This window comes from Elephantulus edwardii, unplaced genomic scaffold, assembly GCF_000299155.1.
Source record: "Elephantulus edwardii isolate Elephantulus edwardi_28Jun2011 unplaced genomic scaffold, EleEdw1.0 scaffold00098, whole genome shotgun sequence".
Lineage (NCBI taxonomy): Eukaryota > Metazoa > Chordata > Mammalia > Macroscelidea > Macroscelididae > Elephantulus > Elephantulus edwardii.
This window is the reverse complement of record NW_006399848.1, coordinates 7,649,665-7,672,159: the sequence shown is the minus strand read 5'-3', so window position 1 is coordinate 7,672,159 and position 22,495 is coordinate 7,649,665. Positions and strand designations below refer to the sequence as shown.

General features: G+C 40.0%; 1 protein-coding gene and 1 pseudogene across 1 annotated transcript in view; both read left to right on the top strand.

Moving 5' to 3' along the window:
- CDK6 (cyclin-dependent kinase 6) overlaps positions 1-22,495 on the top strand; it is a 305,967-nt gene that overhangs the window by 45,791 nt on the left and 237,681 nt on the right. The window lies entirely within an intron of this gene.
- Positions 16,967-17,580, top strand: LOC102856202 (annotated as a pseudogene).

Sequence of the window (22,495 nt, the reverse complement as noted above, 5' to 3'; positions counted from 1 at the left end):
TGCAATGGGAAGGTCTGCTGTTAAGGACCTCTCTGGGGTACTGAAGAGCATTGTTGCCACTCGGGAGACAAGGGTGCATCTGATACAGGCTATGGTCTTTGCAGTCACTTGTTATGCATCAGAAAGTGGGACAATGATTAGGGAGGATAGAAGGAGAATTGATGCTTTTGAGTTGTGGTGCTGGCGAAGAGTGTTGAATATACCATGGACTGCCAAGAAAACAGATTCATCCTTGAGAGGGTTAAACCAGGCTGCTCCTTGGAGGCTAGGATTCTGGGGCTTTGTCTGACATACTTTGGACTTGTTGTAAGGAGAGACAGGTTCTTGGAGAGGGACATCATACTTTAGAGGGTGGAGGGACGGCACAAGAGGGGAACACTCTCTGTGAGGTGGATTGATTCAGTGACTGGGGTAATCAGGATGGGTGTGTCAGAGGCAGTGTGATTGGCACAGGATAGAGCAGGGTTTAGGGCTGTTGTACATAGGGTCGCTATGAGTTGCGAGCAACTCGACAACACATAACAACAGTAAAGGATAAACAGGCATTTTGGATAGAGAGTAAATTTTAAAGGAAAGGAAATGTATATATTTCTTGGTAAATAAACAGAAAATTGGACTAGTGTGTATAATGTTCTCATTTTATCTCACTGTCATCAAGTTGATTCCAGCTCATAGCAACCCTCTATCAGATTTCTAGGCTGTAAATCATAATGGGAAGAAACTGCCCATACTTTTCTTGATGAATTGCTGTGGGTATATCTTTGTTAGTGTCTTTGAAGTTGCACAGAGACAGTTGTGTTAGAACCTAGCTGCAGAAGTGTTAGGATTTAGACATTGTGGAATGGTAGTGGGCTTTGCTGTGTATTTTCACCAAAACGGAAATTGAATTATGTTAAAGTGGTAAAATTTGATGTCCATAAAAAGAAGAAAATGACTCTTCGCTCTCTCGAATTAGGAGAGGTCAAATTAGAGAAGAAAATATTTCTTAAAAGTTTGAAATACTATTAAAAACCACTCAGGTCACCTAGTGGTATGGAATTGCACTGCCAATCCAAAGGCAAATTGACCAGCTGCTCCATGGAAAAAAGATGGGTAGTGATTTACAGCCACTAAAAACCTGCTGAAGAGTCAGCTGTGTGTCCATTTGAACTTGATGGCATATTTCAAGAACAACATTAAAAAGTAAAAATTAATATGGCGAAACCTTCCAGTCTCTGAGAGATTTGAGGCTGAAAGAGGTAATGGAGCGAAGGAGCAAAAATTAAGAGAAATCTAAAGCTGTAAGAAGGTAATTAATAAAATTAATTTGGTTCCTAAGATGTAAAGAGTACAGCTTCATTTTGGTTGATCTTAAATTTTTGACCTGTTGCCCAAAACCTATGTTGTTATGTGTTGTCGAGTCACCTGCGACTCATAGAGACCCTATGTACAACAGCCCTAAATCCTGCTCTATCCCTTTCCAAACTTATTATCTCCATCACACCAATCCCCATTACTCCAGTGACTGAATCAATCCATCTTTTCAGTGGTTTTTCTCTCCTGCGCTGTCCCTCCGCCCTCCCAAATGTGACGTCGTCTCCAAGGATTGATCCCGCCTTGGAGCATGTCCAAAGTATGTCAGACGAAGCTTCAGGATCCTTATCTCCAAGGTGAAGTTTGGCTTCTCCCTCTCCAGGATGAACTTGTTTGTTCTCCTAGCAGTCCATGGTATATGCAGTACTCTTCTCCAGCACCACAGCTCAAAGGCATCAACTCTCCTTTCATCCCTAGTCATTATCCCGCTCTCTGCTGCAAAGCAAGTAATTGCAAATACCATACCCTGTGTCAGGTGCACCTTAGTTTCCAGAGTGACATCATTGCTCTTCAGTACTTTGGAGAAGTCTGTAACAGCAGACTTTCCCAGTGCAATTAGTCTTCTCATTTCCTGGCTGCTGATACCAAGAGTGTTGATTGTAGAGTCAAGCAAACTGAAGCAGTCAATAATCTCAATCTCTTCACCATCTATAATGATGTTGTCAGTCGGCCTAGCAGTGAGACTCTTTGTTTTCTTGATGTTGAGCTTCAATCCATATTGAAGGCTGTAGTCCTTGACCTTATGAAGCAAGCACTTCAGATCCTCCTCTGTTTCAGCAAGTAGGGTTGTGTCATCTGCATAACGCAGATTGCTGATGAGTCTACCTCTAATCGTGATCCTGTACATCCCAAAACCTATACAAACATGTATTTGTTTGTTCTCTTAATTTTAAGTCTTTTGCGGGGAAACAGAAGGAAGATTGATCTTAAGTTCATCCAGCATTTAATCTTAATAGTAGAAAACTGTGGATAAAGGTGTTGTTATGCTTGACATGCAAACAAGGAAGTTTTGGTCTGTTCCACATGTAAAATTCCTGTTAGCATTAATATACATGGTATCTTATTACAGAGATGTTTTGTCATGCTATATAGAACATGAACAGATTGCTTTAAAAGTATATGTATATATTTATGTAGTAATCAATGTAGCGGGTTTCCCGGGGGTATAATCCATTGTGTGCTGCTGTTAACTAGAATGTCTTGCATCTTAAGCAGTTTGAAGTCACCAGTAGCTCCACAGGAGAAAGATAGGCAGTCCGTTCCCATTGACACGCACAACCTTGGAGACACAGTGACGGCCACTTGTGAGGCCGAACTGACTCCACGGCAATGTGAATCAGTGTAGGAAACTGGGGTCTTTATTTCTTCTTCACATGATGCATCTTAGCTCTCTGTGTTGTTTTCTTCCTGAGAGTGGGTTTGAACACCAGTTTATTGAATGGCATATTTTTTAATAGAGATGATAATAAAGAGTTTAAGTAGTGATCAAAGTAAATGAGTGGTGGAGAATATTACTGAAAAATAAAAGATCGCTTCAAAATGTATAGTTTCCTTCTTAACAGGATTTAAATTTTCTTCTTGTGATCAGTCATAGTTTGACATTTGCCAGAGTAAAGTAAGTAATGATATATAGCCATTTAAAGTATATAATTCATTGGCATTAACTGTAGTCACAGTGTGGTTCAGTCATTACCACTATCTGTTTTCAAAACTTTTTCTCACGACAGGGGAGGTTTCGACTGCTCTTAATAAATTCTCAGGATCCTTTACTGAGTTTGGGGAATTTTCAAGTGGCTTGTATGTATATATTCTGTAACTATTGGGAGGAAATCCCCAACTGCCTAGTTTTACTTAAAGTGTTAGAAACTTTTATATATTTCACTCACATTTTCCTTAAGAACATAGATGTTTTATATGATATTCTAAAACCTATGTATAACCAGCAAGCTTGATGCTGTGATTACGAGAAATGGAAACCCACTAACTAAAGACAGCTCAGTGCCACTGCATCAGGTTGGTTCCTATTCGTAAAGTCCTGTAGACTTGGACTACAACTGCTTCATAGAACCTCCCTCTGGAAGGCAGGGACTCTTCACAGAATCTTTATTCTGGGGAGCAACTGACGGGTTCTAAATAGAGGATCTTCAGTTAGCAGTTGAGTGCTGTAACCTCTGTGCCACCAGGCTTCTTGCTAGCTAGCTCAATAGACTAAAAACTCAACTTATTACGGTCTAGTAGGAACCGATTGACAGGTGACCCTTCAGCAACTTCTCTGAGGCTAGAATTCACATGAGAGGGTATTACCCATCTTTCTTACGTGAAGCAGCTGAGAGATTTGAACTGTCTGTCTTTGTGCTGGCAGCACAATACCACTCAACCACCAGAGCTCCCTTGCTAGCTCCATAGGAAATCAAAAGATCAAACCAGATGTCATGAAGGTAATCAGATCCCTGCCTGTGGCATCCGCAGGTGTCAGTAAAGCTATGTTCCAAACAATTTTAAGTGATTTATTTTTTTTGTTAGTAAGTTAATGGGTCTTTCTTTCAAGGTGGCCTCTGAACACCAGCCATCCACCTTCTGACTAATAGTCCAGTGCTTAACTGCTTGCACTATCTAAGGGAGCGAGTGTATTATAAGGAAACAGGACTTTTATGTATATCTATACATTGAGTCCCCTCTGGACAGAGCTTCCAGATTCAAGGAGGCTAGTCTGTAAGGAGAGGAGCTTTGATAGTCCTCTGCTAATCCAAAGGCTGAACATCTCCAGAAGTTGGCGGCCACCAGTGTGGCTCCATGAGAGAAAGATAGGTAGTTGCTTCTTACTGCAATTTTACAACTTTGGAAACCCAGTGGAGGATTGCTGTGAATTGGAAACAGCTCGACAGCAGTGAATGTGCGAGCCTGTGAGGAGGGGCTCTTTTTCTGTCGTGGATCAGGACTTGGTCCTCTGTTTCCTTCTGAGCATCTGCTTCCTGTGCTTCTTCAAACCATAGAGGTTTTCACTCATATCGCTGGCTGCTTGAATTGTTGGTGCAGTACCCCACCTCCTGTTTCTTAGCTCATATTCTAAAGAGTCAGAAGCATGTGTGATGAGATGCCACGGGGTGGGGTGGGGGTACCCTACTTCTGGGAAAGAATTAGTTTGCTTCCTAATTTCTTATAGTTAAGAAAATGCACTGACACGGATTCTTTGTTGTTTTAACTAAGGCCTTCTTTTAGATTATTGTGAAGTCATTTTGAAGTTTGAGCATTTGAAAGCCATTTATGTGTTACTAGACAGGTTTAAAACTGCGTGCCAAGACTTAACAGAAGTTTGTTGTCCTACAATCCTCTCCAATTTCAAGCAGAGCACTTCTTCAAAACACTGAGGGAGTTCATGAAGAGTAGCTTCCGTGGATGAGCATAATCCGTTCCTGGCCACAGTGACGTCTGGAGCGCCTTCATTTTGGTGGAAAAATCATGCTCACCAGAGTGAAAAGTTGGAACATCATCATAGAAAATGGGTTTTCGTTCGAAACCACTGAGGAAAAAGTGCAAGTTGACTTTATGATGGCTAGAAGACACCTTCTATGTAATTACCTCGCTATCTGATTATTTTACCAACAAATCCTAAAGCAGCATCTGTACTCCTGAATGGTTGAGCCAAAGGAAGTGGCATTGTGTTGGTGGTGGTGCCTGATGAGTCACCCTCCAGCTCATCCCAAATGTGGCTATGCTCTTCTCCTTGTACCTACTTTGGGAACATGTGTGATCCATTTTCTTGGCATTGGGTCTTTAAGCTGACTTATATTTTCCTCAAGCATTCCTAAGGCAAAAGAAGGGGTAATATGTGTGTTCTGAGTTGACAAAATCATAGATATTTTTGTTAGTAAGCTGTCTTCTGTTCCTACTCATTTATTCGGTATTTGAACTTGGAATATGCAAATACTACTTGATCAGTTCTTCTGTTATCCATATGTTTCTTGGAGAAGTAATCAAGTAGTGCTTGTAGGGAATGAGTGAAAGAGAGGAAGACCATCAGTGTGATGGATTGGCATTGACTACAACATTGGACTTGAGCATGATGAGGGTTGTGGTGATGGTACAGGATAGGGCAAGGTCATATCTGTTGTTCATAGGGTCACTAGGAGTCATAGAAGACTTGTCATCACCTAACAACAATACTTGATCAGTATTTGTCCTCCAGGATTACACTACAACAGTCGTCTTCAATCTGGAAAAGTTTGTTTCTCTACACTGTTCTCTCTTTTGACCTTTGGAAATGACTTTCCACTTTTTGTTCGAAGAAGTGGGAAGAAGAACATGCTAGTGAAATGTAGTAGGTAGAGGTCAAGATTGCTTGGTGCAGAATACATAGGGCCAAATATATCAACATTAACAAAGATTCCACATGTTACTAGTAGTTAATACCAGTTTGTGCAGAACAAAAAATAATAAAAATCTGAAGGTGGATAAAGAGAACAGCAATATATACTAAAGGTTTGCTTAGACATTGTAATAAATTAATTGCCTCAATGGTGATGATTACTTGTGAATGATTATCTGTTAAAAAATATAATATTTATAAACTTTGTTCAGATAAAATAGATGATAAAAAGTCTTTGGCTTACATGGCAGAATACACATTGTCAAAGACCATCCAGCATAATAAGCCAATATTCGTGTAATTAGTGTTTCCTCTGAGTATTTCATGTTATCATCAATGAGTGAGAAGAGGAAAGCCAGGGATAACTTTTATCCTTAATGTTTAATTGGAAAGAAGGTGAGGTGATTGATACGTGGAAGAGTTAGAGGCAACCAGAAGAGAGAGAGAGTGTGTGTAAGAGAGAGAGAGGGAAGAGCCCTGGTGGTAAAGTTTATAACCTCTCAGACTGCTAACAAAAAGGTCAGCAGTTCGAATCCAAGAGTTGGTCTGTGGGAGAAAGATGAGCAGTCTGGTTCCATAGACATTTACAGTAGAGAGTTTGTGAGAGTCACAGTGGATTTGAAAACCTTCCTAGTAAAATACATGACCGTTTTTATGAGATGTGAGGATGATCTGCTTCCATTTTTAAATCACCTTTGAAAGAGTGTGTGCTGCATTAACTGAAGAAGTGGTGTATGGGAAGAGTTTACAGAGAGATCCTGGAGAAGTCACCTTAACTGGTCAAATGGCTCAATTTCCTCACTTTCAAAACATGAGGCATGTTTTATTTTCAGAGACGTCCCTTTCTTTAAAGGCTTAATTCCGATGTTTAAAGAAAGAAAGGAATTCCTGTTATAAATAAAAGTTGACCCCACCCCAAGCAAAATAGAAAAAGTCAAATCTAATTTACAATTAATTGAAAAAGTCATTGTGTAAGCATTATGAAAATCCTGTCCATTTTCCCGCTATATTTACATATCAGTATAAATAAATATTTTACCAGTAGTATTAAGTGAATTTTTCTGACAATTCATGTTAAAATAGATGGGTCTAGAACTAAGAAATTAGCTGTTTGTAAAATTGGAAGACACTTGAAAAATTTCTTAAGATTTTTAGTCTGGCTGAAAGCAGAGAATTACCAAAATAATGTCTATTTGTGTTTTATTGACTATGCAAAGGCATCTGATTGTTTAGATCATAACAAATTATGGCCAACATTGAGAATATGGAATGTACACCCAAACCAAGAAGCTGTTGCCCAAATGGAGCAAGGGAACACAGCATAGTATAAAATCAAGGAGGGTATGTATCAGGGTTGTATCCCTTCTTCATACTTGTTCAGTCTGTACACTGAGCAAATAATTCGCTAAGACAGACTCTTATTATCTGAACTCTTACTCGGCTCTTACTATTGTTCATGAAGCCTGAAGAGTGTGGGAATTGGGATTGGAGGAAGACTCATCAACAACTGCATCATGCGGATGACAATTTTGCATACTCAAAGTGAAGAAGATATGAAATACTAGCTGCAGAAGATCAAGGACTACAGCCTTCGGTATGGATTGCATCTGAACATCTAGAAAAGGACAACATGATGATAAATGGAGAAAGAATTGAAGCTGTCAGTGATTTCATCTTGCTTGGATCTGCAGTCAGTATCTTTGTTACCAACAGTCAGGAAATGAGGAGAGATACTGCATTGAGCAAGTCCACTGTCAGGGATGTCTCTAGAATGCTGAGGAGCAGTGACGTCAGTTTGAAAACTTCATTGCACCTGATTCAGGCCATGGTCTTCTCAGTCATCTCCTGTGCATCACATTGCTGAACAATAAATACGGATCATAGAAGAATTACTGATTCCTTTGAGTTGTGGTCCTGGAAAAGAGTGCTGAATACCCTGTGGACTGCCAAAAGTCCAAACAGGTATGTTTTGGGGAAAGTGCAGCCTGAGTGCTCCTTGGATGCAAAGACGACAAAACTTTGTCTTGCACACTTTGGACATGCAGATATCTGAGGACATCATGCTACGAATGATGGAGGGTCAGTGAAGGAGAGAAAGACTCCCAAGGAGATGGACTGACGCAGTGACTTCAGCAATGGGCTCTAGTGTGTCAGAGATGATGAGAATGGCACAGGATATAGAGTTCAGGTCAGCTGGTGATAGGATCTTTATGAGTTGTACTTGACTCACTGGCACCAAACAACAACATTTAGTAGGTTTATTGGAGTCTTGATAATTGTCTCTTTTTGTTTGTTTGTTTGTTTGTTTGTTTGTATCTAAAGTTGGGAGTTAAGATATGCTCAAGAATGGGATACTATTCTAGCTATTTATTCTGCAGTGTCTCTGTTCTGAAAAGTTGTTGAGAATAACATTGAAGCAGTTTCAGCTCATGGCGTAACCATGTACTTTGTCTCATCAGATTTTCTAGGTTATTATTTTTACAGAAGCCAATTGTCAAGTCTTTCTCCTATGGAAATACTAAATGGTTCAAACTGCCACCATTTTGGTTAGCAATCTAGTGATTAATCATTGTGTCACCAGAGCTCCTGAACCTCTTTTCTGAATTTATTCAGGTCCCTTTCTTGAATTTGTGTAAAGAGATTGCCTGAATTGAAGATGATTTTCTGTGCATTCGTACATTTTTTATATCAACTCAGAAGTTAAGATTGCCTACAGAAAATTAGAGAAGACCCTTAATGAGTTGAAATGTCATAGTGACCTCAACAATGGGCTTGAGCATAGTGGAGGTAGTGAGGATGGAGCAGAATCAGGGAGTCTTTTCAGCTTGCTTACAAGTTTGTTATGAGTTGATGTCTAATTGAAGGCATCTGTCACCAGCAATAGGAAGTAGAAGTATGTGGCCTGATACTGGCACATAATAGAGTGTTTTTACATTTAGTAGAGGTTAATTGGACACCTTTTGGATGCTAGGCATTTATTGTAGGCAGTGTGCATAGGAAATAATAAAAATATGCCTAGTTTCAGCTTTCAGTGAGATTAAGCCATGTGAGAGGACAGAGACACTTGTGCAAACTACTGTAGAACAAAAAAGAGTGGTAAGGACCTTTCATAGGTACAGATACTGTTCAAGATCATTTCAAAAGAAGAATTTCCTCTAATGGGCAAGATTAGGAGAGGTAAACTCCAAAGAAGAGATGAACAATGTCAGAGACCCAAAAGCAGAGTTACATGACAGATGAACCTCACCAGAATCTGAAGGAAAAGAGAATCGTGTCTGTGTATCCAAGGTGTGGTGTTAAGATCCTAACAGAGGATAAGCCAGGAGGAAACAATATAGAGAAGGACAAACTGGTCTTGATTTAGTACATTCCCTTGAGAAGGAAAAGTGTTGACCTAAATAGGTTGTTTGTTGCCATCTGGTCTGGGCTCTGACACCTGCACACTCCGTGCACAATAGAACAAGATGCCACCCAGTTCAGCACCTTCTTTATGATGTTTGGGTTCATGCTTGTGGCCATTTGTGTGGGATCATTCAACCCAGGGGGTTAATCTCTTATGATCTATAAGCTTTTCATGGACTGATTTTTCAGAAGTAGCTCACCAAGCCTTTCTAGTTTTTGTCTAGAAGTTCTGCTGAAATTTGTCCACCATAAGCAACCACTGGTATTTGAAATACTCATGGTAACAGTTTTACACGTACCAACCCATATGGCTCAATAATAACCACAAACTGACATGATTTTGTTGTGAGGTATCATTGAGTCAGCCCTGATTCATAGCCACCTTCTGTAGAACAGAATGAAAGGCTTCTCAGGCTACACCATCTTCGCAATGACTGCTATGTTGAACCCATTGTTAGAATCATCATGTCACTCAATCCTCCTGCAATCCTTCCTCTCTTTGGCTGACCATCGTGATAACCTTTCCTATCATAATGTCATCTTCCGTGGACTGACCTCTCTTGATAATATGCTTAAAGTATGTGAGTCTCACTATCGTCTAGTCTAAAGACCATTCTAGCTGCACATCTTTGAAGACAGATTTGCTTCTACTTTTGTCAGTCTGTGTAGATTCAGTATCTGTCGCCAGCCCCACCATTCAGAAGCATCCATTCCTCTTTAAACTTCCTTATTCATTGTCCCACTTTGATATGCGTCTGATGAGGTAATGGATAAAGTTGTGACTTGACTCTGGCCCATTCTGCAAAATTACTTGCTAACTCTTTAGCATTTTAAAGAGATTCTTTACAGATAGATGTGTGCAGGATAGCATTTATTTGACTCCTTGACTGCTGTTTTCATGGGTGTTGGTTATGAATCCAAGTAAAATTAAATCCTTGACAGCTTTGGTTTTTTCCTCTGTTTATCATACTGTTTATTTGTTCATTTTTTTAAATTTATTTCTTTTTCATTTCAATGAACATCTACAGAGATTTTGGAATTCCATTCATTCATTGGTGCATTTTTCTCCCCCCCCACCCCGTTTGTTCCTCTCCTTGAAAAGCAAAAGAAAAACTCCTTCATTGGTACACAATCCCGCCCGCACACCCCCCAACCCCACCCCAAATATAATCATCGGGGTGGGGGTAAGACTGAGGAAAACTTGATAAATTATATTTACTGCATTGAAGTCTATGAGGGAGAGAATAGTTTAAAAGTATTATATTTTAGGACATTATGTTTATTATAAGAGTACGGAATGAGGGTTGCAGAGTAGATTATTTGTTCATTTGTGACGAATTTTATTTTCTTTGTGTTGAATTTTGATCCATACTGAAGGCTATATTCATTATCTTCAACAGTAGTGCCTCAAGTCTTCTTTGTTTTTAGCAGGCAAGATTGTGTCATCCTCACTGATGAATGAGTGCTGGTAAATTAGTATAAACAGAAAAACCCCAAACCGACTAACATGGAATTGATTCTGACTCTTGTTGTCCCTATAGGACAGAAAAGAACTGTTCCAAAGAGTTCCAAAGGCTGTAAATCTTTACAGAAGCCAATTTCCACAGCGTTTCTCACTGAGCTGGTGGTAATTACTGACTGCGTAGATTTCAGTTGACAGACAAGGTTCTTTTAACCGCTGCACCATGAGGGCTCCAGAAAATTAGGGTAGTGGCCTTGAACTGGCAGGTTGGCTAGGAGAGATAAATCGAATGCCTGTTTGGCAGGAGGTGGGTGGCAGAGGTATCAAGTCAACAGCGTCACTCACAACTTACATTTGAGTGAAGAGATGCTGCTGCTCCTGTTAGCAGTCACATTCACAGAAGCAGCTGGTGTAACAGGACAGTGATGCATTCTGTTCTGAACATGTTGGGTTACAGCAGCTCAGGATATTATCAGGACAGAGGTGTAGCTGAAAGTACAGGAACTTGAGCGCTCCAGGAAAGAGTCTAGAAAATTTGTGGCATTCTTAAAAGGAGAGAAATCGAATTCTTTTAGGTCTCTGACATTTGGAATATCACTGTTGTGCTTTATGTGTTCCACAAGGTGCAAACCACAAATGCTGCTGCTGCTGCTAAGTGCAAAATAGTCCGCTAAGTGACTTGTTCACACACACACACACAACCTTCACAGCCTACGTGGTTCACACCTGCTTTAGATTGTTGTTTGCTGTATGTCTTTGGGATCACTGGTAATTATTGGTAAATAGAGCCCTACATGTTAAATCACTGAATGAGCAAGAGCCTCCGTTATAGAAGAGGAGGGCAGAGCACAGGCCCCTGAGGGGTTTGTGTTTAGGATGGAAGAGGGGAAGAGGAGGGCCACAGGGAGACAAAAAGCGGGAGGAGAGATCAGAAACTTGTTGAGAAAGCAAACAAAGAGTTTTAAGGAAGAGGTCATTTTCATTCACAAATTTCAGGCAACAGCCAAAAGGCTCAAGACCGAATTTCCTAAGTGCAGAGTTATTTGTGCTCATCTGATAGACACCTCTTGCTAGAGGGGGAGGGGAAAGCCATTAACATAAAACTAAACAGTGAGAAACTATGGAGTATCATTAAATAAATTGGGAGAAATGGATGTGGTTGGTAGAAGGACAACCAGATTGAGGTAGAAAGTATTTTTTATTAGTAAACAGGAAATGAAGTCTTATTTGAAGGTTCATAATTTCTGTCTAGTTGCTTCGGACTCACAGTGGCCCTTATGAGACAAAGTAGTTCTGACCCATTCGGATCCCAAAGCTGTCATTTTTACAGAAACAGATGGCCCCATCTTTGTTCTACAGAGTGGCTAAAGGATATTGAAAGTGCTGACATTTCGGTTAACAGTTAAACGTTTAATCACTGTGCCACCAGAGTTCCTTTGTAGGTTTATAAGAATGAGCCAGTAAGAGAGATTGGAGGGGAAATGATAGCATAGGGTGGAGGGCATTTTGAGGAGTGATTCATCATAGAGAGCAGGATACTTTCCTGTGAATCATGAGGGCTAAAAGATGCATAGAAGCAGCAGATGGCTTTGATTTCCTTCTGTTACATGAAAAGGCCATTTGCAAAGAAAAAAAGAAGGAATTGGGAACCTTAAATGAGGACTGATGGAAGTGTCAGAAATTAAGCAAAGAGTAAGATAAACAGTTGGGGACTAAAGCCAAGCCTTGGCTACCAAGAGAGCTCTGAATGTGTGGAAGAATCTGAAGTAGTCATTTCCTTGGGAACTTCTTAGCCATGTGCACACACACTCCTTCATCAGTCAGAGAAGACTGTACTGTGGGCATGCATCAAAAGAAGACTTGAACTTTAAAGTCCAAACCGAGAAAATATCTCCAATAAATAAAACCAAACTCTTAAGATTTATGAGTATCATTATCATCTTTCCCATTAATTAATATTTGAGTTTTTCACATGTTCCAAGCCCTGTGCTGCTTCAATGTAGTAAATAATTCCATGCTCATAGTAATTTTCATACATGTTTGTGTTTACCCTAAAATGAATAATTTCTTTCTTTTGTGTAATATATGCATGCACATGAATATGCTATAGAGATAACAGGTGGATTAGTTAACTGATGTGTAGATATTAAAAATTAAGTAATGTATTTTATAAAAATCACTCATGTTAGGGAGCTCTGGTGACCTAATGGCAAGAAGTTATGCTGCAATCCTGAAAGTATGCAGTTCAAATCCACCACATGCTGAAGAAGGATGAGCCATCACCTCCTGTGCCAGTCAAATCTGACTCGACAGCACGCAACAACAACAACAAAAATGAAATAAAAAACTGTCACTGAAAAAAAAAGTTAAAAAAAAACCCTCATATAGCAACTCTGTCAAAATGATGCTGCTTTGTACATCTTTGCCAACCCTCCCACAGGTAGTGTTTGTTACATCCTTTTTTATAAAAAATGTAAACCTAGAGTTGAAAGGCGAGACCAGTCCTTGGAGAGGGACATCATGCTTGGGAGGGTGGAGGGACAGCACAGGAGAGGAAGGCCCTCTATGAGGTGGATTGATTCAGTGACTGGGATAATTGGGATGGGAGTGTCGGAGACGGTGCGATTGGCACAGGACAGAGCGGAGTTTAGGGCTGTTGTACATAGGGTCACTATGAGTCACAAGCGACTCGACGGCACCGGCACATAACAACAACAAACAAAGAGTTGAAAATGCAGAAGACAACATTTGATACAACGTATTGGTGGTGGGTATTTTAAAGTATTTCATGAGAGCATCAAGGCATGAGTTACTAAAGATTATTCAACTGTCAACAGTTCTTTTCCCATGATCTTTCTTTGAGTAGGGAACAATTTGGATGGCATTTGCCTGGAAGAAAAGAAATGTATTGTGCGTTAAAATATACAAAGATTTTGGCGTTATGGTTTTTTTTTAATTAGTGAGTGCTTTTGTTTCTTCTTGGATGAGATGAATGGAAGAGATAGTGTTTTGAATAGCCAAAGACAGAAACAAAATTCTCTGTAAAAGTATTTGAGAAACTTCACTTCAAAGGTGGGTTATCACTCAAGAGAAGTCATTCTCTCTTTCCACTCCACCTCCCCTGATGCAGGAAGGAGACTCATCAGTGATGGTGGCTCCTCAGGACAGTGATTCCTGAGAAGACAGTTTTAAGATGAAAGATGCCCAAGCATCTTTCATTGATTTGACGGCTGAGTGTGGAGACGTTTGGTAAAGCCTTGTGAGGGATTATGATAATTCTCTGTTCCTCACCCTCCAGTTTCCCACCCTGGCAGGCAGTTTGTAATAAAAAACATTTAGTATCCTCTAAACTGAAGAGTTATTAGTCTTTTGAAAAGTACTCAGCTTTGCTGCCCGAAGAGATGGTCTCCTCAGAAGTTCTGACAATCCTGAGTAGATATTTCCAGAGGTGTTATCTGTAGTCTGGTAGTAGTTTTAACAGTTACACAAATTAAATGTCAAAATGGAGAAACAGCCTTTTACACTGTAAAGGGAAGTTATGTCTCAAGTTCAGGGTCATCACTGGCTGCCCATATTGCAGACACCAGTGCTGTATGGTTTGGTTGTCTTGCTTGGCAGTGAAGTTTGGAAGCCTGATTTCATTATTATGCATTTTGATAGTCCAGGGAAACAGATTCATGCCAACATCACAGGAAACTAAGGTTCATAGCAAAATGTTTATTTACTCTCTTTTGGAAACACTGAACATCTCAAGGGTACTTGGATCTGCCTGTTATGGCAGTGTTTTCTTTGCATGTTTCTCTATGGGACTGCCAAATTGCAATGGGACAGTTGCCTTGTGAACATGGAACTAATGAAAGGAGCTGGCTGATCTTAGTGGTTGATGGCCGGAGCATGCATCTTGATGGTAAGAAGCTTTGTTTGTCATAAGACCTTTCCTCACCTATTGCACTGCCCGAGCCATACTGCCAAATATGTCTTTCCAGAATTTGCTTCTGAGTAGGTAAAATACAAGCTTTAAAAAAAAACTGTACTATTTGATTGATTACACATGATTGATTTGGAGTGGTAATAGTTTCTTAGAAGTTTTATACATATAGCAAATCTTACCACTCACATTTGTATTTTACCTGCTTTAGTCTCTGGGGGCCTGGTGGATAGAAAGTTATGTTACCAAGTCAAAGGTGGGTGATTTTAGTCTGCGGCCCTCAAGGCTGGTTTTAACTGGTTTTTGGTCAAACATTCTTCTAAGTGGTTTAGCACTGGTCTGTCCATTTTTTTGTACAGAGGTAACTCGTGGTTGCTGTGATGCTAAACACATTTGATGCATCAGATGCAATAATGGTTACCCATAGCAGACATTGGTGGAGCTTCCCCATTAAAACAAGCTTGGAAGCAGGAGTGGCATCCACTTCCAAAATATCTTGTCTCTGGAAACTCTGTGAACTTGGAGAAACAATGAAAGTTATACAGTTGTTCAGGTCTTTTGTTCATAGGGTCGCTATGAGTTGTCTGTGACTCAGTGGCACTTAACGACAACAACAACAACAACTTTAGTCTTAAGAGTTTTTCATTCTGTTTGGTTTGTGGATTACCATATTATATGGTACATATGGCCTGTTTAAAAAGTACCTATTCATTGAAATAACTTCTCTAACTGAAAACTAACCTCTTAGATAACACTTTCTAGCACATTATTTTGAGAACACTATTTGAAAAAAACATTAGCTAGTATAAATGGTTGCATAACACCATTAGATTCACCAAATTTGAATCTTGCTCCAATCCTGATGCAACATTCCTCTTCATTAACTCTGGCTTCTTGAATTATTTGCTCAGCAAACACATTGAATAGATTTATAGGAAGGACACATACTTGACACACACTTAGCTTGATTTTAAACCATCAAGTCTTGGCACTGCTCTGTTTGGACAACAGCTTCTTGGCCTATATATAGGTTTCATATGAACATAATTAAGTGTTCTGAGATTCCCATTCCTTCTCAGTGTTAGCCATAGTGTATGGCATCAGGATCCAAGGAAGACTTAACAACAACCTGTGTTACATAAGTGACATAGCCTTGCATGCTGAAAGTGAGGGGTACCTGAGTCACTTGTTGTAGAGGATCAGCAACTGCAGTCTTTGATATGAATTACATTTCAGCATCTCTGGGCCCGTAGGCAACATGATGATGATGATGATGATGATGTTGTTGTTATGTGCCATTGAGTTGCTTGCAACTCATAGCAACCCTGTGTACAACACCCCTATAACCTACTCTATCCTGTGCCAATCTTATTGTCTCCAATACATCTACCCCATTACTCCAGTCACTGAATCAGTCTTATCTCATTGAGGGTCTTCCTCTCCTGCACTGTCCCTCCACCGTCCCAAGCATGACGTCCCTCTCCAAGGTCTGACCCCTCCTTGCAACATGTCCAGAGTATGTCAGGTGGAGCTTCAGAATCTTTGCCTCCAGGGAGCATCCTGGGAGAAAATATTGGAATTGTCTACAATTTCATCTTGCTTGGATTCACATTCAGAAACCATGATACCAGAAGTCAGGAGATTGAAAGATGTGTAGCATTAGGAAAGTCTTTTGTCAGAGATCTTTCCAAAGTCCTAAAGAGCAGTGATGCCAGTTTAAAGACTAAGTGCCTTCTTCAGTCCACAGTATTTCCAGTCACCTGCTGTGCTTCAGAGAGCTGGACAGTGAATAAGAATGGCAGAAGAAGAATTGATGCATATGAGTTTCAGTGTTTGAGAAGTGTGCTCAACTAACTCATGGACTGCCAAAGGAGTAAAGAGATATGTCTTGGAGAAAGTACAAACAGAGTGCTTCTTGGAAGCAAGAATGGTGACACTTCATCTTACATATTTAAACATATTGTTAGGAGATGCTATTCCTTGGAGAGAGACATAATGCTTGGAAGGGTGGAGGGTTATGTAGGAGAGGAAGACCCTCAACTAGATGGATTGATAAAGTGTCTGTAGCAATGGGCTCAAATGTGTTGACAAAATAGGAGAAGATTAAGATCTTTTGTTCATAGAGTTACTATGAGTGATCACCTTAACAGCACTTAACAACTATTAGTTTACAAAGCAACTATGAGATATATAGTCTCACCCCAATAAGAATAGCAAAATTTAACAAACACCAAATGCTGGTGAGATTGCATAAAAACTGGAATCCTTATTCACTGTTGGTGGGAGTGTAAAATGGTGCAACCACTATGGAAGGCAGTGTGGCGCTTTCTCAAAAAGTTGAAAATAAAAATACGATTTGAGCCCCTCAGGGGCCAGAGTGGTGCAGCCACGGGGTTGTCTGTGGTCCTGGCTCGCATGGTGGAGGCAGCATCTCCATGAGGAGGCCCGCGGAGCCATGACATCAGCATCCACCAAGGTCGGAGAGATCCTCTCTGTGGCCGGTGCTGCTTTCACGAAGCTCAGGGAGCTGACGATGCAGCTGCATCCCATGGCCAACTCTTCGCCTGCGGGTGCGAAGTGTACGGAGACGGAAATAAACATGCTGAGGGCTAGACGAAGGCAGAAATAGGGATGCTGAGGACTGCTGGGAAGCGATTTGGGAACGATCTTAATCACATCAGCTGTGTCATTAAGGAATGGACAGTGGCTCAGATAATGGCCACTGTGAAATGAAAGGTATAGGAAGACTCTGGTATCCCCCTTCCAGCCAGATCACCTAAGAAAGGGCCCAAGAAAGTGGCATCTGGTGTTCTGTTGCCTCCCCCAGCAGCCCCCCTTACCCAGCAGCTCCGTTGTCCCTGAGGCCGGAGGCCCCCCTGTAAAGAAGCAGAAGGCTGATGTGACACACTCAGTGCTCTGAACGACTCTGACGCCAACAGTGACCTAGTGGATATTGAAGGGCTGGGAGAAACTCCTCCAGCCAAGAAACTCAGCTTCGACCAGGACAGCCTGACCTTGGATTCTGGACTTCTCATGACCTCTGCTGACCCTCCTCTACTCTCCAATTGAGACTTGCACCGCTGACCCCTCTTACTGTTCATCCTGGACCTGTATAGTTTACCTGGGACTCTACCGAGGCCTACACAAGATCAAAGGACTGCTGGGGCTGGGAAGGTCCACCGTGCTGTCCCCCTATGTAGGCATCTGCCTTTACCCCCTTTGACCTCCACCTAATGGACATTTTTATACTGAAAATAAAGACTTTTCTCTCAAAAAAAAATACGATTTAACATAGCAATTCCACTACTAAGAATATATCCTAAAGAAACTAGAACTGTCACCCAAGCATATATATGCACACCCATATTTATTGCTGCTTTGTTCACAGTAGCAAAGAGTTAGAAACAACTCAAACACCCATCAACAAACAAATGGATAGAGAAGCTGTGGTATATTCACACAATGGAATTCTATGCTGCATTGAAAAACAAGGAACTCATGAATCATTATACAAAATGAGTGACTTGGAGGACATTATGCTACGTGAAATATCTTAGTCACAAAAGGGACAAATAATGCATGATGTCACTGTTGTAAAGCACGACTCACCTTGGGGCTGGGGAGAAACTAAGAAAAGATAATGTATACTGCATTGAAACAAATGAGGAAAAGAACTGTTTAAAGGGATTTATAATTAGGTATTATTGTCATGAAAGCTGCACAGCGGAGTGGACTGGGTGGGAAGGAGGGATGAAAGAATTTTTTTTTAAACTTTTCAAAGAGAAAAACTAACTGGGGGACAGGGGTGGGCAGGAACATGTACAACAATGAATGAATGGAAATCCAAAGTCTCTGTAAACTTTCATTAAAATAAAAAAAGTTTTAATTAAAAAAATCTATTCATTTACTTACATAGTTAAACAAGTACTAAGCCAAAAATCATCCTCTCACTTGAAGACTTTAAAATCTTGATGAAGATACCATATTTTTAAAACATTTTTTAAAAACTACCCAAAGATAAAAACATCCTATTCTTACCAACTTGAGTTTTCCTTCAGAAACTGCTATATTAGTTCTGAAATAGAAATTAAAAAACCAAAGAACAAGTGAAATATCAGAGAAAGTAGCCAGAATTTATTATATAAAGATACCTAAGTGCTGAGCAACTGACAAAATACATTTTACCCTCAAGTTTGTCTGTAGAAATTACTTAAAAGACTATAGAGAGAGACTATTATCTATGATTTATTATCATTTTAGCCTCACGGGAAAAGTCAGCAAAAATCATGATCTTATAGAACTGTTTGTTGCATGCTGTCAGTCTGGATTTGATGAATAGTTGACCTTCCAGCAGGTTTTCAGAGGCTGTAAATCGTGTAAGAGGAGATTGCCCATCTTTCTCCTGTGTAGCAGTTTGTGGATATGAACCCCTTGCCTTTGTATTCTCAGTGTAATTCCTTACTGCAAGGCCACCAAGCTACTTACTGCCTTCTGATTTCTCTGCCAGTTAAAGAAGACCATGTGGCCAACTCTGCTTTTTGTTTGATTTCTAGCAAAAGAATAAAAGCCAGGAGGAAGTGATTAGTTACCTATATGTCTATGATGTTTAAAATGTATAAATACATTTATTCCTAGAGTTATATTTTTAAAGACTCTCTTGCTCATTCCCTCAATCTGGTATATTCTAATGGAAACTCCTCCTTTTTACCTTGTAAGTTTTAGGATTGGATTTAATATTAAATTTATTTTGTCTGCTGCTTATGTTACTTTTATTTCCTGGTTTATTTAGTTGTTCTATAGTTAACTATTTTCTCTTCATGTCAATGAATATTCTGCAAAGAGTGATTGTATGTATAACTCCAGTATCTTGAGATACCAGGATGGTGCAGTAACAGCTTGTTAACAGCTAAGGAACACTGATTGTAACAGAGATGTGTACTTAGTAGACTAATGCATAGATGTAACCTTTGTATATAACCAAATGCATAATATTTAAAATTCAATTTCTTACATAAGAACTACTCATTCATTCACTTGCTGCTCAGTTACTGCCATCAAGTTGCAACACACTCATAGTTGGCTCTCCAGCGGGTTTTCAAAGGCAAGAAATCCCAAGGGAAGAGTTTGTTCATCCTTTTGCCACGGAACCCCTGGTGCATTTGAACCCCAGGTTTGGTGCCATATTTGGACAAGCAGTGTAATTCCTTATGGACTATACCACCAGAGCTCCATGGGGAAGAGCTTGTTCTCTGTGTGCCACCAGTTTGATTATGACTCATTGTCATCCTGTAAACAACAGCTGAGAACCTTGTTCTGTCCTGTGCCATCCTCTCCACCTCTGCCATGCACCGCCTCATTGTTAAACTCTATCAGCCCATCATCTCCTTGAGGGTCGTTTTCTCTTTCATTGACCCTCTACTTTTCCCAGCATGATGTCTTCTTCTGAGGACTGGCCTCTCCTGATAGCACAGCCAAAGTGTGTGACACCAAATTTCATCATCTTTGATTCCATGGAGCACCCTATTTGCACTTCCCTCCAACAATGATTTGTTTTTTTCTTTTGGCAGTCTGTGGAATATCCAGTCGTGTTCACCAACAAAACTGCAATTCAAAGACATTGATTCTTCTTGGGCTTTGTCCAGCTTTCAGATGCATAGAAAGCAATTAAAAATACTGTGGCATAGATCAGGAATATCTGAGTATTTAAACTAACATCCTTGATCTTTAGCACTTTGGAGAACTTCTTGAGAGAGTGTTTTCGCAGTGCAACACACATCTTTTTTTTTTTTTTAAATTTTTATTATTTGTGTGCGTGTACCGTCAAATCAGCTCTGACTGGTACAGGAGGATATTGCTCCTCCTTCTCCGGCAGAGCATCTGGTGGATTCGAACCGTGTACCTCTGGGATTGCAGTGCAGCTTCTTGCCACTAGGCCACCAGAGCTCCCTAACACACATCTTTTGTTTTCTTAACTGCTGCTGCCTTGATTGTTGATCCAAGCAAAATGAAGTCATTGACAACCTCGGTCTTTTCTTCATCCATCATTGTGCTACCTATTAGTCTAGTGGTAGTGTTTTTTTTTTTGTTTGTTTGTTTTTTGAGAGAGAGTAGTGTTTTCTTGAAGTTCATATTGAAGGCTGTCATCTTTGATTTCCTGCTGTACTTCAAGTCCTCTTCACTTTCTGCATGCAAGGTTGTGTCATTGGCTTAATGCAGGTGAGTCTTCTCCAATACTGATGCCGCATTCTTCTTCACATAGTCCAACTTCTCAGATTCTCTGCTCAGCCTGAATAGGTATGGAGAAAAGATACATTCCTGAGAGACTTTTCCTAATTTTAAACCATGCATTGAAATAAGAAAAGATAAACTAGTTAAACTAACATATCTGGATATGTGTATTTGAAGAAAGAACAGAATTTCTGAAAGAAGGTTAAATGCTAATGTCTTATTGTTATATTGACATTTAGACTGTGAAGAAACAGAATACTTATATGTATGCTGTGTCACAAGTTATCATCTGTCCTTGTAGATAATACTTTAAAGTCCAAAGTCAACACTGGTGTTGACTTTGAATTGACTCATACACAGCTGACCCTCCAGTGGTTTTTTGAGGCTAAAAATTGCCCGGGAAGAGATTGCCATCCATCTTTCTTCTGAGAAGTGACTGGTGGGCTCCTGTCTGTTTCCGGGTTAGCATAACAGCTTCCTATGCACCGTCGATTTAGAATGTGCATGAAGTTCCCTGATTTAAGAGTGTGTGTGAAATTGTTTCTTTCAGGCAATTCCTGTAGTTTCTTAGAAATTTTTCAAAATATTGGAAAAGTGGAACATCTTGTTGTCCTAAAATGTTTTGCGACCTAGTTTTAGCCTAAGTATACTTGTATTGGCAAGATTACCAATAGATTTGGGCTTTACTCTGGCAGCTAAATGAACTCAAATGTATATTTGTTGCAAATTGCTTTGAAGGGTCTGGATCACCAGTTCGTAGATTCTGGACTTTGTATTTTCTTTAGTGAACCAGACATTGCTTGGATTAAAGGATAGTTTTAAATTAAAGAGTAGCAAATTGCTTCCCTGTTTGGAAATAAGCACAATCACCCTTCTGATAATATTTTTTTAACATGTCAAGACAGCAAGAAAAGAAAGCATGAGAGGAAAATAGAGGTAACTTACTCACAAATTTGCTTTTTAGCAAATGGAGAATGTTTAATAAAATCTTATTGCTTTGCCTTTTATGACACAAAAGTAATGAGACAAATTAAAAAAAAATAAAATATCCCATAGCTTATATGACTAAGTGAATCTTGTTCTTTGGTCTACAGTCCAGTTTTTCTAGCTGTTCTGTAATTGGGCAAACCATTTTTAGTCTCTTGGTATTATCCTCAGAACAGTTTTATGAGCCAGAGGGAGAAATATCAACATCTTTACTTTATTATCACACTTCTTCTTGGACTCTAAAGACTGTTACTCAGCATGATCCTCCACTGCATGACTGGAGGCTACTTTAAAACATACAGTGCACTCTTATTATAGAACAGTTGAATGTTTTTAGTCATCTCTTTATTCATTTAACAACCGTGGCTGAGTGCCTGCAGTGAGTCAGGTACATTGTGGTAGTGTGGAGGCGTCCTAACCCAGAGAGTGTGGGAGAGTTGGAAGGGAGACTGATGAGCAGCACAGAGACTGTGCACTCCTGAGCAGAGAGTCTCTGTGCTTGAGTTGGAGGTCACCAGATGGACAGAGAAAAAGGAGGACTTTCTAGGAAGAGTAATAGTTTATGTCTAGGCATAGAGGTGCGGAAACGATAGCATATTTTGAGAAGAGACACAAAGGCAGGTTATACACATGGACTTCACCTGATGGTATGCATAGGAATCAGATCGACTACATCTGCGGAAGGAACCGCTGGAGAAGCTCAATATCAGCTGTGAAAACTAGGCCGGGGGCTGATTGTGGAACAGACCACCAATTACTCATATGCAAG